This window comes from Taudactylus pleione, unplaced genomic scaffold (assembly GCF_031769625.1).
Source record: "Taudactylus pleione unplaced genomic scaffold, aTauple2 ptg000041l, whole genome shotgun sequence".
Taxonomy (NCBI): domain Eukaryota; kingdom Metazoa; phylum Chordata; class Amphibia; order Anura; family Myobatrachidae; genus Taudactylus; species Taudactylus pleione.
Window position 1 is genome coordinate 71,626,620 of NW_028284443.1, and position 18,886 is coordinate 71,645,505.

At 42.0% G+C, this 18,886-nt stretch overlaps 1 protein-coding gene across 1 annotated transcript in view; it reads left to right on the forward strand.

Moving 5' to 3' along the window:
• The first annotated feature begins 10,061 nt into the window (after positions 1 to 10,061).
• Positions 10,062 to 18,886, forward strand: part of KLF12 (KLF transcription factor 12) — a 271,098-nt gene continuing 262,273 nt past the window's right edge. The window contains exon 1 of the mRNA XM_088457310.1: positions 10,062 to 10,150. The gene's annotated coding sequence lies outside the window, so the exon portion shown is untranslated. The remainder of the gene's footprint in view (positions 10,151 to 18,886) is intronic.

The following is an 18,886-nucleotide window of genomic DNA, read 5'->3' on the forward strand; positions in this document are numbered from 1 at the left end:
ACTTATTGAAAGGCTGGGAACATCATGGTACTTAACCACTGTAGACACAACGAAAGGCTACTAACAAGTTCTGTTAAAAGACAAGAGAAGAGACTTTTTTTTCTGCACTGGAGGGTCTGTTCCAATATAAGATCTTGCCATTTGGGTTACATGGGGCAAGCACCACCTTTCAGGGGCTTATGGATAAGATTCTAAGGACCAATACAGTGTGCTGTGGCTTATCTCAATGATGTAGTCGTATATTAGTCCTGATTGGCACTTACCCAGAGTACAAGCAGTGTTGGACTCCATCCATGAGGCAGGATTGACAGCCAGCGCAAATAGGTGTTGCTTAGGGATGGAAGAGGTTAAGTATTTTGGATACACCATAAGCAGGGGTTTCATAAAACCCCAAATTAATAAAATTGAGGCAATAGAAAATTGTTCACAACTCCTAAATAAGAAGCAGGTGAGTGTTTTCTTAGGAGTCACAGGGTATTATAGAAGATTTATACCCAATTATGCCACCATTGCTGTCCCTCTGACTGACCATACGAAGTGTAGAATCTGTAAATAAACCTTTTAATACATTCCTGCCTATAAACCTCTAAGATTCACCTGCCTAGAACCTCTAAGACAAAACCTGCCTATAAACCTCTAAGATTCACCTGCCTAGAACCTCTAAGACAAAACCCTGCCTAAAACCTCTAAACAGAACGCTAATTGCGTACGCAGTTTAACCGCAAATAAAGACAGGAGTGGAATCTGTGTTTCCAACGCACAAGTATTATTCAGGTAAAAGTACAGTCAGTTACACGCAATCTATACATACATAATTTAGGCGTAAAAAGGAAATAATACAGACCAAGTACGGTTATACATACGCTGCGCCTCCGGACCCAGAGATAGACTTCTGACTAGATATCCTCAGTTCACCCAAAATTCAGCATGAACTGCCAAACCAGTGTTTGGACACATGTATTTATTCCCCCCCAGACTGAAACAGGACAAAGGGGAAACTTCCTGCTGATCTCATTGGTTCCCAGAGGAGGAGCATATGTAATGACACATTTAACAGGTTGTTTCAAATAGACTTTCCCTGCCTCTAACAGCCGGGGTCTTTCTGGTAACGCCTCCTGTAACATTCCATCAACTAAAACATTTTGTTGCTTATAAGTTCTGCAATCCGTAACTTGAGTTTGCATGATGCGATCTCTCCACCAATAACACCGGGATTCTGTAAAAAGCGTACGCATCATACCTTGCTTATCATGTATAATACCTTAGATATCAAAAACCTCTATTTCTTAGCATTTAAACTAACTTAACCAACTTGAATCATACAATTTGATGCTAATGGAACCTTATGTGCGAATATGTAGTGTGTGGGTATTCGGGGTTTGGTAAGGACGCTAGTTATTAATGGGTGAGATTTAAGTGCATAATCTCTCATACACAAAGTGAACATCCAGCAGTGTGGATGGCTGAGGGTTGTAATTCTACATGCCCTCTGTCAGCAGGCCCCCACCTGCTGTGTTCAAAGGAAAACAAAACCTCTTTTGTTCTCACAGACTCTTGTGTGAAGTGCAAATGTATTATCACCTCAAATTGTGGGATTTGGAGATATCCTGTCTAGGATTCAGGCAAATCCAATTGTGTAGATATTATATTACAATTGCCACAACTATACTTTATCTGCATCCAGGGATTCCCAATTTGTATGTAAAAATACCCATTGTCTCTTCTTATTTACTTCTACTCAGAAGGCTGGTTTTTCCCGTTGCCCTTGGTAGGTTAACAAAAACATTGCCATCTGTTCTTAGCTCCTGGGTTATAACTTGAATTAATGCTGACCACACAAAATGGTGTCTTGCGATCTCATTTCCAACATGGAGTCTTGCGGCCATTCGCAAGATGGCGTCGCTGCGATTAAATTTTAAACTGAACTTGTCTCACTCAATTATTCAGCTTCGACAGAAGAATAAACAGTCAGTTATGGCTAAGTGGAATCCTGAGGCAGAAAAAGGTGTTTCAGGCATTGAAGGTAGTGTTGTGCAATATGTTTTTGATGACACCTGACTTTAAAAATGAGGTACTACCTTTTGGGGAGAAAAAGTATATTGATTCCAGATCATGCTCCATTGAAGTGGACAGCTGAGAATAAAGCGACCAATGGGAGTATAACTAGATGGTTCTTGGCATTGCAAAATTTTAAGTTTTCAGTATTTTTAGTGAAAAAGGAGAAAGAATTCTCCAAAACGTGTTGAAACCACACCATCGGACAGCAAGAAGGAAGGTGTCTACCAGAGGAGGTCCATATTCAAAGCCGATTCCCTTTCACTGCAGTCTGCAGCACGGAGAATAAGTGCCGGTTTCCATCTTCTCCCCCGCTGGGGCTACTGATACGATTCCTTCTGAGGGACTTAAAAAAATTGACTATGAACTGAGTACACAGAACTGCCTCTTTTTTTACCATTTATTAGCTCACCGCTAAGGGTTTGTGGATTTGTTAAATTTTTTTTTGTTTATAATAATTTTTTGATATCGTGGATGTCCTGTGAATCCCTAGAAGGAAAAGAAACCCTGACATGCATGCGAGATAGGATCTGATAGTAAGTTTTCTCTTTCCATGGGGTGCTGATACTTGTGTTGGTGTACAAGTTAAAAGATACCTTTTTATGCAGTCGAGTCAGAATTCGAATGTAAGTCCTGATCTGGTTGTTCGGGAAAAAGGACAGCGACTAACTGAAGTGTCGACCCACAGTGACATACCAAGTTAGAAGTAATATATTTACGCCCAGTGTTTTAGCGCTAGTTACCTCTTTTAACACATATTTGGAAATTCTTTTGGGACAAGGGTGTGCCCGTTTAGAAGTTACAAGCTGCTGAACTACTGATCATAGGCGCAGGGTTAAGGATTTCTTTGATTTTTCATTCTGATGTGGATTACGGCCTGGCAGGCCGAGAAAACTAAAGCCTATGCATTCAGAATGGACAAAAGACGCTGGCACCTTGCCATGAGACTGGATCACAGCGCGGCAGGAGCGGTAAGTGACCCAGCAGCACAGAAAACAGGACCGGGTTGTGACAAACCTATGGTTTGTTCCTATACTATTTGCTTAATCATATTTAGGAACTAAGAGAAGTATGGGCTGGAGTTTGTGCTCTGAGCAAACTTGAGGTCACATGGGTGTCACAGATTTTCGTTACAAGATGATGAATACCTTATGTAATAATGACAGCTTTATAAAATTTTGGGATACAAATATTCAAACAGATTTTTTTTTAAAGACGGTTTCCATAAGGCAGAATTTAAAAAAATTATGTGTCAATGCAGTTAACCTAAATTAACCTGTTCATATTTCTTATTTATTTATTACCAGTTATTTATATAGCGCACACATATTCCGCAGCACTTTACAGAGAATATTTGGCTATTCACATCAGTCCCTGCCCCAGTGGAGCTTACACTCTATATTCCTTACCACATGCTCACACACATACACACTAGGGTTAATTTTTGTGGGGGCCAATTAACCTACCAGTATATTTTTGGAGTGCGGGAGGAAACCGGAGCACCCTGAGGAAACCCATGCAAGCATAGGGAGAATATACAAACTCCACACAGTTAGGGTCGTAGTGGGAATCGAACCCACAACTTCAGTGCTGTGAGGCAGTAATACTAACCATTACACTGTCTTTGCTGCCAACATTTCTTTCCCTTTTGTTCATTTTTTTGGATAACAGTAAATCTTTATGGAAACACACTTTCATGGCTGCTTTTTCAATCTCTGTTACCCTGCAATTACCACTGTATCCTGGCCAGAGCTGGCCCTAACCAGTTTGATGCCCTAAGCAAGATTTTGGGTGGTGCCCCTAGCACCATCGCTAATTCCGCCTCTGACCCAGCAACCCTCTCCAAGCACAGCACCAATCAACCAGTATTACAGATCACAGCAGCAGCCAGCAACATCCAACACCCAGGGCTGGATTAACAATGGGGCGGGTGGAGCTCCAGGCCACCCCATGAAAATAGGCCCACAGGACCTACTGCAGTGCATGCTGTGTTGACAGGAAAAAAAACTTTTTCTGTCACCAGTCCACTACAGCGTTTCCAAAGCCCCGTCCATTCTGCAGGATTTTCTCCCATTCCTTCCACCCCCGCCCGTTACCTGAAGCCCCGCTTATCCTCGGGCCTGCTCATAGCTCCGCCCCCAGACTGTCCGAAACTCCGCCTCCAGGCAGGCCGACAGTGCATTGTGAGTTGCGCTAAGCCCCACCCCCAAATCGTGTTAAGCTCCGCCCCCGAAATCGCATTAAGCTCTGCCCCCTTCATCTGTATACCGAGATGCTCAAAACTCTGCCCCTGGGTTTTCTAAAGCCCAGCCATTGACCCCTCACCCCACCTTGGCAACTAACCTGGCACACTGCAGCCGGACACTAGTGAGAAAACTCAGAAAAGTGTACATAAACAGAGATGGGTGTAATGTCTGTGTCTGTCTATCTATCTATCTATAGATGTATATATATAGATATATTGTAATGTGTATATAATATATATGTATGTAAATGTGTATATATGTATGTATGTGTATTTATGTATGTGTAAACATGTGTTTATTTATAGTATATATATATATATATGTGTGTATATATATATATATATATATATGTGTATATAAATCTAGTATATATATATATATATATATATATATTTATATACACATACACAGGAATCTGTATGATATACCGCTGGACAGGATGCCGCCGGTCAGAAGACCGACAGCGGCATCCCAATCTAAGTACCCTAACCCTCCCCCTTTCTTCCTCTAACCCTACCCTGGTGGTGCCTAACTCTAACCTCCCCCCGATGGTGCCTAACCTCCCCTCAGTGGTGCCTATCCCTAATCCCCCCGGGTTAGTGCCTAACCGTAACCTCCCCCCGGTGGTACCTAACCCTAAACCCCCCTCCCCGCAGCCTAACCCTCCCCGGTCGGTGCCTAACCCTAATCCTCCTCGGGAGGTCCCTAACCCCGCCAACACCGGGCTAACACTAACCCTTACCCGTATGCTTACCTTCGGGATACCGGTGTTCGAGATTCTGACATTGGTATCTTGATCCCTTTGGGATCATAATGCATCTGCTTCCTGACGGGAGTCAGGATTCGAGCTTTGGTATACAGACGCCCGGCATCCCGTCCCCTGGCATCTTAACCGCAAGTGGTAAATTAAGAGGGTACAGGAGCTTGAGTTGCACATAAGGGGACCGATTCTTGACTTGGACCCAGAGCTGGGAGTGCAAGGAGTGGCAAGTGATATGGATGACTTCAGAAGCCCTCCCTGCGTTGTATAGAGTTCCACCTCTGCACATGTGTGATGTCACACCCACCCCACCGCTCCCAAATGGCCAGTGTCAGCACAAACAGGAAGAGCGACAGGCCCTGGATTAAGGTGTATAGGGGCTCCAGAAAGTTGGTTTATGAAGGTCCCTAAGATTCCACCCCCCCTTGTGCTCACCATCCCATCCCCTCTGCTGGTATGTCCAGTTTGCACTGTGCTGTGCAGTTATGTGTCACAGCGCATACATTCTGCTCCTTCAAGTCCCAGCTATACTGCACGGTCACTCTGTATATGTGTGCATCCGATCGGATCCCTCCCAAGGGGGAGCATACCAATAAGAAGCCCATAGGCTTCTATTGGGTAACTCCATCTGAAGATGGCATTACCCATTGGTGCTTTGTACATATGGGGAATGCGGTAAAACCCCCAAAAACTGAATTTTCGGGGTTTTACCGCATTTTCCCCTTTAGTACATCCCGTCCCCGTCCTACCTGTTCTATTCGCACTATTTCAATATGGCAATAACAGATTGTTTGTTTTTTAAAATGTAAACAAAAAAGATATAATTTTAGACTTCTGAGTTTTTTTATAATTTTAAATATTTTTTATTTTTTTTATTTTAAACTTTAATTTTTTTTTTTTTAATTAACAAAAAAAACTTAATACCCAAACAAGCTCATGCATACACAGCTGTACAGTAAGGTAGCCCTTACTGCCCTAGTCCAGTATTACCATTGCAGATATTTTTTTTTTTTAAAAGGAACAGCTAAAGAAGGCAGTGACTAGGGATGTGGGATGAACACTTATAGAAATATGACAATGATCAGTGAACAATTTAGATTTTTTTTCTTTTATTTAAACTATTCTAGCACTTAATGAAAGCAGACAATAGAGTTCATACCATTTCACACAGAGCACAACTTTTTCTTGTAATTGCTCCACTATAGCCACACCCATGGCACTGTCCACACCCCCTGTGCAGACCACATCTCGCAGCTCACGCCCTCACATCTCTAGTTACACAATAGGCCAGTGGTTCCCAAACTGTGTGCCGTGGCACCCTGGGGTGCCTCGGGACACTTGCAGGGGTGCCTCAGGTTAGTGGTTCACACCAAATCAAATTATTTATGGTCAATGTAATGTAAATATGTGGACAAACAGAAGCTCAAACCTGTCCACAACCACATAAATTAATTTAAGGATGACAGGTAAGCACGATTTACTTCACTTTACTACTTTACAATTTTTCAGGATTTCACAATAACAAATGTTTGGTTTAGGGGTGCCGTGAAAACAATGCTGATACTCTAGGGTGCCGTGATTCAAAAAAGTTTGGGAACCTCTGCAATAGGCCCTTCATAAATATCAGCTCCAGGCCCATGTGAACATTAATCTGGCACTGCCAACACCCCTCACTCATTGCAATCCATAGAGCTGTAACTAGACATATTAGTGCCCTGTGCCATCAAAGCACTGGCGCCCCCACCCCCGTTTGTCTATCTGCTGACAGGCCCAGCCTCCTGGGCTCCGCAAAGATCCATGGGAGGAGGAGCTGCTGTGCTGGGCATGCCCAGCAGCCCTCCTCCAGTGGCAATTTTTGTTACTGCCCGCTGTCTCTGCTCCCCAGTCCCGCTGCTGGCGCCTGACCAGAGCTGAGAACCCTGATCGTGTTAGGACAGCAAGAGCAGAGGTGCGTCTGCCTGTCCCGGTCCCATCATTGCCCACTGTCAGGCTGAGTTGGCACTAGGCTTGCAATGCATGCCCCTAGGCATTTCAAATGGCCTAGGCCAGGGGGTGGGGAACCATTTTTATGCCGAGGGCCATTTTGACATATATAACATTATTTGCGGGCCCGGGGCAGGCTACGCCCCCTCCGTGTGACATCACACAGGGGCGGGACCACAATCGTTGGTGATTACAGCAATGCCCGGAGCATCCTGAGGATGTTCTGGGGAGCTGTAAGGGTAGCAGTGTGACCGTCTGAAGCGTCCTAAGGACGCTCCATGCGGCACTGCTGCATTGATTCTGGCTGCAGGGTGCCATTCTAAGCACCCTGCATTCCAGAAGAGGCTAGCAGAAAAAAGCTCAGAGGGCCAGACCAAATGATTCCAAGGGCCTTATATGGCCTCGGGAAGGTGGTTACCCATCCCTGCCCTAGGCATTTGCATAATTTGTCTATGCCTAGGGCTGGCTCTGATCCTGGCATCCAAGGGAAACTATGGAAAATATAACTAGCCAGTTACATTTGTTCTATTTAGTGCAACTTTAGGCAAAGTATAAAAAATGACATGTACTTTTATAAAAGTGGGGATATTTTTTTAACATCTGCATTACAATTGTCCCAATGATAACATATAAAGAGCAGTGTTTCCATGTATACGTTTTTTTCCTATTTACAGGTAAATTTGACAATGATCAGAAGCCATGTTTCCATTTTACAGGGAAATGTTATTCTGATTACAACAAAATGAGTAAATTTACCTTTTTAGCTTGTGTTTATGTTCTTAGTTTTGATAGCTATTGTATGCAGGCTCGGTTCTACTCGGTTCCGTTCGTTTTTTTTTTCCGAATCTTATAGGGTTTCAGCTGTCACGAGTTTTGGATAGCCAATAAGATTCGGTAAAAAAAAACGAACGAAACCGAGTAGAACCGAGCCTGCACATCCCTAGTATGTATACAACTGCATTATCAGTGCAAATTTTTGCAAGGAATTTTGATTAAGAAAAACAGGTAGACCAGGAAATCTGTAAATTTGAAAGTGGAAACACTGCATATATGAGACCACATTTCTTTAAGTTTATAATAATCTATAAATGTATGTACGTACGTGTATTTTATTTTGGTGTTGAAACTCACTCTATTGGATGTGTGATATACACACACAGGGTTAAGTAATTGCAGAGCTGGGTAGGAACATCCTGAGTGTGTGCTACTGTGCTCAGCATCCTGAGTTCCCATAGCAACCAGTCTTCCTGACATACTCCTCTGCAGCTGCAGAATATCTGAAGTGCAGCACATTGGGCTTTCACAGTTCCAAATGCAGCACTAGCCTTTCTTGAAGCAACCATTAGTCTTCTCTGGAAGGAAAACCGCCTCTAGGGAAATGCTGAACAGTATTATGGGTCTTCTAATTTTGGAATTCATTAGACACATCACCTCACTGTGTTAAAAAAAAAGATGCTCCGCTGACAGTTAACTAACTCCACAGGGGGTTAGTTAACTTGCTCTGTTGTGAAAATGATGTTAATTTTTAAATGTCACAAAACCAGAAAAAAAAACATGCAGTATCTTAAGTTAAAAAACTAACCTGTACCTAGTACCTTATTAATGGCTGTTGTATAAAAGCGTAAATGTCAGAATTAAACATCTGAATCTTTACTTGCAATGGCATCAATATTACCCTGCAATGAGCTCTATTATAAGTAGTGCAGTGAAACTGGCTGCTGTAGGAACTATGGCAATTTACCAAAATCATAATGTTCTACTGCTGAAGTTTATATGATGTATAGCTATTTACATCCATATACAAGACGCAGCCATAAACACAGTGTTATAACACTGTATAAGCAATTGCTGGGGATATTTGGAATTATTCCTGCCTGCCCCGCTTCCTCGGTAGTTCTGGGCAGAAAGCCAATGTTGTGTTAGGAATGTCAGGGCCCCAACTGGGTCAGACTTATGTAGGCTCCAAAGTTAGGGCACCAGAGAGTGAATAAGGCATTTGAATGGTAATGAGTGTAGCACCAAAAGACTTGCAGGAAATAGATCTAGGTACCATGGCCTAAGTGCAAATATGTGGAATGCAGATCTATATCAATGTCAATAAATGTAAGTGGAACTTTCCTGTGTGGGGCCCATCCCATATGTACTTTCTCTCTGTGCCTCATCTGCTTTACTTCCCATTGTGTCAGTAACCTATAGTAATTTTGAGGCGTGAAATGTAATTTCCTGGATGTATTTTGGAATGTTTATTGGTGGTGACGTAAATGCATAAAACATCTAATAAACTGCTTTGCTAGTAGTAATATTTCTATACGCCTTGTTACCCAATTAGAAACTAATAATGAACATAATATATGTTTTAAGGTAAAGCAACTCGATATTGTAGTATTATTTCACCTAATGGTCATTTTGTTCTCCACCAAACTGCAGTGTGACTTTTTCTGAGTAGCAGACTGTCAGCCAGAGAAAGGACATATTCTGTGCTAACACAGGGAGAGAGAGCTGCAGCCTAGCCATCTCCAGGCTGATGATAATATACACGCCGGGCATTCTGTGGGTGTTGCCTCCTACTCCTCAGGGTGGAAGCAGGGAGGGTTACGCTAGCTAAGAAGGGGATTTCGAACACCATCAGCAGCATCCATCTTAATGTTGGCATACACCCCCATCTGTGTGACTCCAGCAGGCTGCTACTTTATGCTGTGATCATAGCATCGTCTCTTTTTATTATTAGGCGTCTCGTGAGTGAAGAATCCTGTATATAATGACAGCAGCAGCAACATGAGACGTCTGGAGCCCCCCTTGTCAGGGGCCTCCGTGTAACTGGATGCATGCTGGTAAGGCTCCCAGTATATTGTCCTCTCTTGTTTATGAAAGCCTCCACCCACTGGCCCACCCTAGATCTAACAGATCATGTGATCCCGGTAAGTCATTTGCAAGTACAACAGTTCTCTGTGTGCCCCCATTCATTTCCTGAGAACTGCACTGAGCAGCTGAGGGAGTCTCTGTATGTATGTGTGTGAGTGTGTATGTGTGAGAAAGGCACAGACAGGGGATTCTCTTCTATAAGGCACACCAAAACCTTTCCTACTGCTCTGCAGCTTCTACTCAGGTCTGTGACTATTCCATTTCTTATGAAAACATGCATTTGCATCTGACACGGTCTATGCCCCAGACATCCATACCTATAGAATTTAAACTATTGTTTTCTTCCATGATGAGTGCGTATTTTACATAAAATGAACAAATTACTTTAGATGCTAATGTTCTGGCATGATTTGCTTTTAAGCTTGAATAACCTATATTTGCACATCTACCCATTTATATACTATAATGATATTATTTGGAGGTCCTTTAAAATTCAGTGTCATGAAACGCAGTGCAGGTTGTGCATCAAATGTGTTTATATTTAGTATGTGTTCTGTTTTGTTTCACTATTGCTGTGTGTTTTAGAAGAAGCAAGAGTTGGAAGTGCAGATGACCTGCTTGTCATAACCAGACCCCCGCCCCCTCCTTTCCTTAGCCCTCAACCCCCCTTTCACGTTTATCATTGTCTGCATGGTAATGATGTAGAACTGTCACTTGCATCAGCATTCGTGTCTCATAAAAGTAATCAGGGGGCTGGGCTATGGCAGTAATTTTCAATTAAGGTGGACGCAGCCTAAGTTGACATATAAGTTTGCATGTTGATTTACCATAGTCTTTCTGAGGAATCAGCACTACAGTCAGCAGCTGCTATCCAGTATCTGTAATGAGACCACTGAGTACTGACCCTGTGACATGACTTGGTGGAAATATGAATTTGCTTATCAAAAGTGATATTTTATTTTGCATTGATCTGTGATCGTTCTTTGTGTGCACACTTTTGTGTTTACAGCATTTGCTTAAATTTTCGGCTTTTATGTATAGCATTAAAGAGAACCACGCTATTGAAATCATATATCTATTTGATTCCTGTTTTGACATAAAAAAACCGAATTGACATGTTTGCATATGGATGTTTTAGTTATTTGATATTTATAGGCACGATAATGGCATCATGTATTAAGCAAATGTATGATATCTGTCTAATTGCTGTAGTAATAACTATATGATACTATCACTTGAACAATTTGCACAATATTGAAATAAACAATATCATTCAAGCAATGAAATGGAAATAAAATGATAGTAGAGCATGTAGTTAGACATAAACGATGCACATCTTTGAGCATATGATAAATACAAGTGACTGAAATAAACCTTATAGAAATGACCACAGCTTTATTCTGCAAGGCTCCCCCCTCCCAAATCAGCTCTCTTCTGCCTTGTGGTTACATCATGAATGTCATTTATAATATTTATGTGAGGATGTGTATCCCAGCATGTGTGAAGTTGTTTGGGCTAGCTTTGCCTTGCAATTATTGTTGTAATACCAAAGTAACAAAAAAATAAAGACGGCACATTTGAGGAGTGAGTTCACACGTCCATTGTATAGGCAGTACAAAGAGTCATTACAAGGAAAAGGACAGTACCTATATACTAAACAAACACTGATTCATACTACTATTAGGACACAGCATCTTAGTGTTAGCTGCTTATTTTCAGCTGCTAAAAGCTGTTTTCATTTTGAAGCATTACTGCACACGGAAATATGTAATCTGAATAAAAGGACATTTAGCCCATTATGTGTTCCATAACTGCTAAGAGACATTTAAAGCCTGCCTGTGTCTTGGATGGATATTTAGTAGTCTTGACTAATGATCTGTTTAGCACTAGAAGCTATTGGTTATAAGGATTGTTTCCTCTCAATCATTTGCTCCTGTCAGGGGGAAGAAAAGCCCCATTTACAATGCAGGCATGTGCAATACTAGTCTCAACAGAGACATCTGTCACTCAGGGAGACGTCACCAAGCTAATCCATTGTGAATTCTGCATTGCTATTTCTTCCTGCCTTTTACACAGGTCTGTGTCGTCATATAGTAATTATATGTCTGAATGTGGTGCAAAGCCGTGTGATAGGGTTACTCGTTATGTTGTTTATACTGCTGAGAAACAAAATCTAAATTCAATGTTATAACTAGGAATTTATCCTAAAGTCTGTGTTTGTTTGCAAAGTATATTTGCCTTGAATGTGTTTTTTCCAGAGCTTTTGCCTGCAGAATATTTTCAAACATTTTGTTTGTTTTATATGGTATGTTCCAACTATACAGTTCTGAATGCTCGCTTTCTACAGAACATTAGTAATGATTCACTTAAAGACACAAATATGTTGTCCGTTCAGGGTAAACGCACATGATTGCAAACTATTATTCATTGTAACTGTATTCATGAGCAGGAGAGGCAGAGAGGGAGAATTGCAGATATCAAGAAACCGTGTTTAATTGGTCACTTTTTATACCTGGTCAGCAGTTTTATTTTATAATGAGACGTACACAACTCATTAAACAGGCATGACTTTTCTTAGAAACCTTTCTTAGATGTTTATTTCATGATTTTAAATATAACATTTTTTTTCTTTAACCTTTTAAATTACATCAAGTTTTTTAACTTAAAGTAAAAAAGTTCAGTGGGGTTCCCTCACAACCACTCTTTGAATGGTGGCACAGCCAATTTTGATCCCCGCAAGCACTGGGTTCTAGTCAATGCCACTTCCAAAGCTGCTCATTGACCACTTTGAAATCCTATTTGGCAGCTCCATGCCTTCCAGTGCCTATGTATCGCAGAAAATAATAGGTATCTCTCAACTTACAATAACCTTCACCCATTATATGTGGGAAGCATTCTTAATGGGGATAACACCTCTTTGAATATAGTGCATTTTTTATAGGGCTGGTAACATTGATTGTCTGTAGGCTACGGTAGGATATATCTTTTCTACAGTACATTGCAACAATGTATAAATAAGATATCAATCTTTTCCAGAGAGTGTACCATTAACTTTTCTTCACATAGAAGTCAGTAAAGCAGATGTACATCGCCTCTATATCAAAAGGTTTGCTTCTTGTTTTTCTTAACTTTATAAGCTTGGCTGGCATGAAGACAATCTCACGTTATTTTCCCCCATTTACTTATTCCCTTATTATTGCCAATACTTTACAACGATTCTCCCAACATTTTAACCAAAGATCGGAAGTGCCTCATTTTACTTCACATGGATCTATCTAGAGCCAAGATTGGTGGGCAGAATCCAACATGTTGAAAATCCTGATACGCAGATTTCCAATTTGGTTGAAATTGTCGATCGATGAACCCCATATATTGTTGATTCATTGTTACAAAATCATCAGAAAAAGGTTGAATTGACCCAATTGATTGTTGTGGGCCCCATTACTTTAAACTTCCTGAAAAGTAGATTACCATTGCAGGCCGTGAGATTCAGATAGTCAAGCACCTTACACAGCATGTCATGAAGGGTAATTATTGTGTGGTGGTCAGTGTATGAGTTAATTGGCCAGGTAACTATAGATATGAAGTCATTTTTATTTTCTAATACTAAAATGGTCATTTGTGATGGGTTGTAAAGGTCCTGGACTTTTGCAAACATATTTAAAATGTGATCAGTAATTCACATCAGTACACTACACTCTTCTAAATATGCTCTTAGGGGCGGATTCAATTAAGCAAGAGGTCCTGTAGTAACCTTGTATACTGTGGTCCTGCATGTACTTCCGGATATTAGAGAGCAGATTACGTCATTTGTAAGCAGTTTCTTATCTTTAACATCTCCTGAGGCTCTTACAGGACCTTGCACTTAGATTAATTTGTCTGTTTATATATAAAAAGATAAGGAACTATAGGTAAGTGATAGACTACCCGATATATATCAAGACCCACAAATGAGCCCCTCTTACCTTCCAAAGGTCTGTACATTGACCTCAACCTCAGTAATTAGTAAGGTTTTACATGAAACACACCTCTTAAGGTGCCCACACACATATATTTTACACGATCTGGCAGATTCCGACACATTGGAACAACAGATCGTGTAAAATATGGCCAAATCGTGAGGAAATCGTGAGTCCCCACTCATGATCACGATGCGATGCGCGTCCCCGCTGGTCGCACATCGTATCTTCAGATCTGCCGTGCAGTAGGGCAGATTTGACAATCTAGGACGTGATGCACTGTAAAAAGTCTGACTGCAGGAGAGATCTTTGAAGATTGGACACCAAATTGTCTGCAGATCATGTGGAGATCGTGTGCTGAGCTGCCGGGGAGAGTTTCAAGGGAAATCGTACACAAATCGTACACATCGGCTGATCGTGGGCAAATCGGTATGTGTGTGGGCACCTTTACTCTCTCTTTCATTCTCCCCATGCAATACTTCCTGCCACAAAAAAAAAGCACTCTGCACCCCTAGAACACCATTTAATAACGTGCTAACATGTCACCAAAATCCACTAGTACTCCCAAAATTCCTCCATATGTTACGCAAAGCCAGCACTTACCACCACATGCCACAGTATACCATTTTAGTCAAACAGGAGTCATGTTCTTTCTCATGGAGTAAAGAGGGAGATCACGTGCTGACTTTTCTGCAGTGCTTTGTACATCTTCATGATCACTGATGTCCTGCTGTGTGCAGTCACCGTCACCTCCAGTCACGTTTTGCTTTGTGACAAGCTCTTATTCAGTAGTAGTCGTATTGGGATCGGGTTGGGTACAGGATGCTGGCGCTCGGAATCCCGGTGGTCAGAATCCTGACGCCAGCAACCCATCCAGGTTACCATCCCGAAGGCTGTAAGTATACTAATCTAATCCTCCCTCCCCAATGCCTAAACCTAACCTCCCCCTCCCCTCACCCTAAACCTTACCCTTCCCCCTTAGTGCCTAACCCTATCCCGGTACTTACCTTCGGGATCCCGGCGGTCAGGATGCCGGCGCTGGTATTCTGTTAACTGTCGGGGTTCCAGGGTCAGCATTCTAAACGCCGGAATCCCCCTGTCGGGGTCCTGACTGTATCCCATTGGGATCATAGAGCTGGAAAGAACTTGGGATGATAGATGAAGGCTTGCTGGACCCCTGGCAGCCCAATGGCTTGTTTTCTCTCTAAAGGTTTTATTATACAAATAGATATTCCTGTATGTTTTGATTATCAGTGTTCCAAATAACTTGTTCACCCCCCCCCCCCTCAACAATGTACACTCAAATAAATATTGGTTTGTAGAAATCCTGATTTAAATTGCTATTTGTTGATGACTTACAGGTAGATTTCCTAAGGACTAAAAGTCAACCTGGCCTATATCACCAGGTGTCCAAACCTAGCAAAAAAATCATTGAAATCAATAATTTCATAGTGTTGATCACTGGGAATATGTGAAACCTCAATTTAGCAAATTGCTGTGGAAACCACTAAACACTCAAGACTTAAGGCCCCCATACATCAGCAATCTGAAAACTACAATTGAACAATTTGAAGATTTATTGCCCGATTTTAGGATTTCTCAAGCTAGCAATCTGCGCCATACATTACAGATCTTTTTCAGTGTTTTGCAGATCATATTCAGCAAACACAGATCTGCCAAGCTTGAAAGGCCCATCATTTTACTAGTAATGGTCTGCAAATCTGCTGATCATGTACATACACTACCAATCTACAGCCCCAATCCATCTGTGAAATCCAACATGTTGGACAATCTGATTTAACAATTCCAATCACTTTTTGGTAGAAATCTGCGATCTGCGAAGCCCATACATTGCAGATTTTTATACACAATCGATTGCAAATTGCAGAATTGCCACAATCGATTGCTAATGTATGGGGGCCTTTAGGGAATGAGTGAGATTGAAGAAGACCAAAAACCCTTATAGCAGATAAATTAAATTCTTTGTTCTTTATTTGTCGTATATGTTATTTTAAAACAAGGATTTCTGTTTTTAGTGTTGTTCCACTTTAACAGTGGTTCAGTAATTCTGGTACAGTCTATAAAAATATATTTTTTTGTGAAATTAACCCTTAAATGAAAACAGTTAACAGATGTTGCAGCATATGCTGGCTGGCTGGGTATAAGGGGTGGTCACCAAGGGAAACCATCTACCTCTGGACAGGCATACTGTGGATGTAACCGAGCATAATACTTATTTGTAACGTGATTGACAGCACAGTGCTGGAGCATGAGTCACTCAGGTTAAAAATGTGTGTCCAGCGTGGTTCCTCTGCCAATAACTGTAAAATACTGACACTAAGTTAATTCATATTTACAAAATTCTACCTTGGCAATGGCAGAACTACCTCCAGAGCACAGTCAATGCAGCTGATGTGGGCCCTGTGCATGAAGCTGGCCCGTCTGCTTCAGAGTATGTGCAGAGAGGTACTGTTTGGGCTTTCAGTTTCTGAGCAGGACAGGTAAGAGCCGGGCAAGGCTCAGTGGAAACGGGTATCCCGGGTCATCTGTGCTGTGTCCCGTTCACAGCATAGGGAGAGCTGCATTTCCCAGTGCTTGGAGATCATAGGTAAACACAGGGGGGGTTTCTGTCTGCCTGGAAACCCCCCTCCCCAGCACACACCATGACCACAATAGAACTAGTAATATAACAGAATGTTACTAGTGCTGCATGCTCTTCTCAGTATCACAAATGAAATGATTAGCACCACCAATGGATCTTTTAAAATAAATAAATAAATACACATGTGCGCCAACTAGAAGATGTGGAAAATATACACTGTTAAGGGTGCACTGCTATAGACCATCAATAGGGTTAATTATTAATATTGTATAATAATACACTATCCAGTACATAAGGAGACCGATATGTACATATATGTCAAGGGCAGTGTTAAGTTCTGCTGCTCCCTCAGACTCCCGGATTTGCTCCAATGCTCAGGAATAGTACCCACATCTGAAAAAAAGGATAGACCTACTGCCGCATCTAATGGCATACTGTGATCACTGGTCCTGTATATGCTTGAATTATGCAACACAATATACTTTGTATGTAACATATTAAAGCTGGACAAGTGCTAATTATGCCCTCTTCATAGACTGGCCACACTCTCTCTAAAATCAAGCATTTGGACACCCCCCTCTAGAAATCCTGCATTTGCCACTGCAGATGATGCAATCTCCAAGCGCGCGGCAGAGGTTAGCCCCACAAATATCCCTAGTCCAGCCTGCAGTGTAAAGGGGGTTTAAGCCGCTGTGACACGGCTTGAAACCCGTGTTCAGTGTCCCAGGGTGGAAAAGCAGTATAATCTTTTATAGATATAGTATAGAAATGGAAAAGACTTTATTTCAGATTTTAACGTGATTAAGTATACAACATTTAGATGTGTTTTACAGACATTGATGTGATTAATGTGAGGATGATAACACATAATTTGTCTTTTGAACATCACTTCCATAAAAAGTTATTTTTAATGAAAAGTTGGACTGGATGAATCTGACAACCATGCTTCATCTGGGCAATACAATGTCATTTATCATTTTTATCTATACTACAACACATAAAATACTTGTACATGCTGTAATCATATTCCATCTAGAGTTCTAGACAAATGTATCACCCTCTGCTGTTTACACAGACTACCTCCTCTCTGAGCTGCTGTATAATGAATTCTGTAGGTCCATTCATACAATTTTTCACCTACTCATCAAGTGCTGTCCTCCCCCCAGCCTGTACACTAGCTGCCTGCTATACACGTTGTGTAGTTGACAATGAGACTGGAAAGCTCCCAATTGCACCTCTGTCCATATCATCCCTAAGTTTCATGTGCTTTCTTAAATGGAACCTCTGCCCTGTACATCGCCTACTGATCTCCTCTTATCGGGCTGTCCTTACTCTAGTCTCTGGGATTTCTGTCGTGCTTCACTTTCTTTCTGGTACAGTCTTTTTTTCACACCACCAGACACTCAGGGTCTCAGTCAGCGTCACATGTAAACTAGCCTCATCTGGTATTGGTTACAATGTGCATGCTGACGAGGCGATCCTTGGCAAATGTTTGCATCGCTGCGGATCCGCGTGGAAGTCAGCCATATCTTCCAGTTACTAAATGGGAGTAACTGGGTGGCAATGGGTCATAAGTTTGCCGTTGTCGTGCAGACCAAAATATGACCTATAGAGAGAGCTCTTGCACCCAGGATACGGCTGGTGCAAATCCATGCTAATAATGATGATTGCCGCTCTCACAAACAGATGTATAGAGGCAGTGCAGCCACATAGATCTGTCCGACTCTGAATACAGACAGAAATTCCCAGCTCTTTTCAAGCATGCAATGCGTCCTTTAAATGCTCTCTATAAAAACCTTCTCTATGGATTCACTATTTTTGAAGCTGAAAAGTCTGGGGTCTTGGCTGGGACAGATGCGGTGCCTCACTGTCTCATCAGAGTCATCTGTGTCAGCCTGCTACTGCCAGTTAGAATTGACTTGGAGTCTGGAGACACTGAGTACTAGCCCTACTCTGCCGATTTTACGCTTTGCAGGCACTTGCTGTGGAGGGACCAGGGAGAATTATGCAGCTCATACACAGGGAGGAGGAGCTTCTATCCCCTCTCCTGCCTGTCAGTGCACCTCCTCTGCTGACTGGGACTAGACATTAAGACACTGGAGCGATGTCAGGCCGATTGCTGTTTTGTAATGACAAATCACCTATATCGCTCAATATGTGCGCTCCTGCGGTCGCACGTAACGTCGTCAGGTTTGATGTGCTGCACAGCCGCCAGCGACTTGTGCAATGTTAATGAAGGTGGTAACAGTGATTGTTCCATCGTTCATTAACTCGTTCAAGTGTGTGCGAGCAATCCCCGTTCAAGGGCAACGAATGCCCGTCGCTCCAGTATGTACCCAGCTTTACAGAGTAATGTGTTATCAAAACGCTGGGTCCGATTCCATAGATTCCATGGCGCAACAGTAGCGTGTAGCACGTG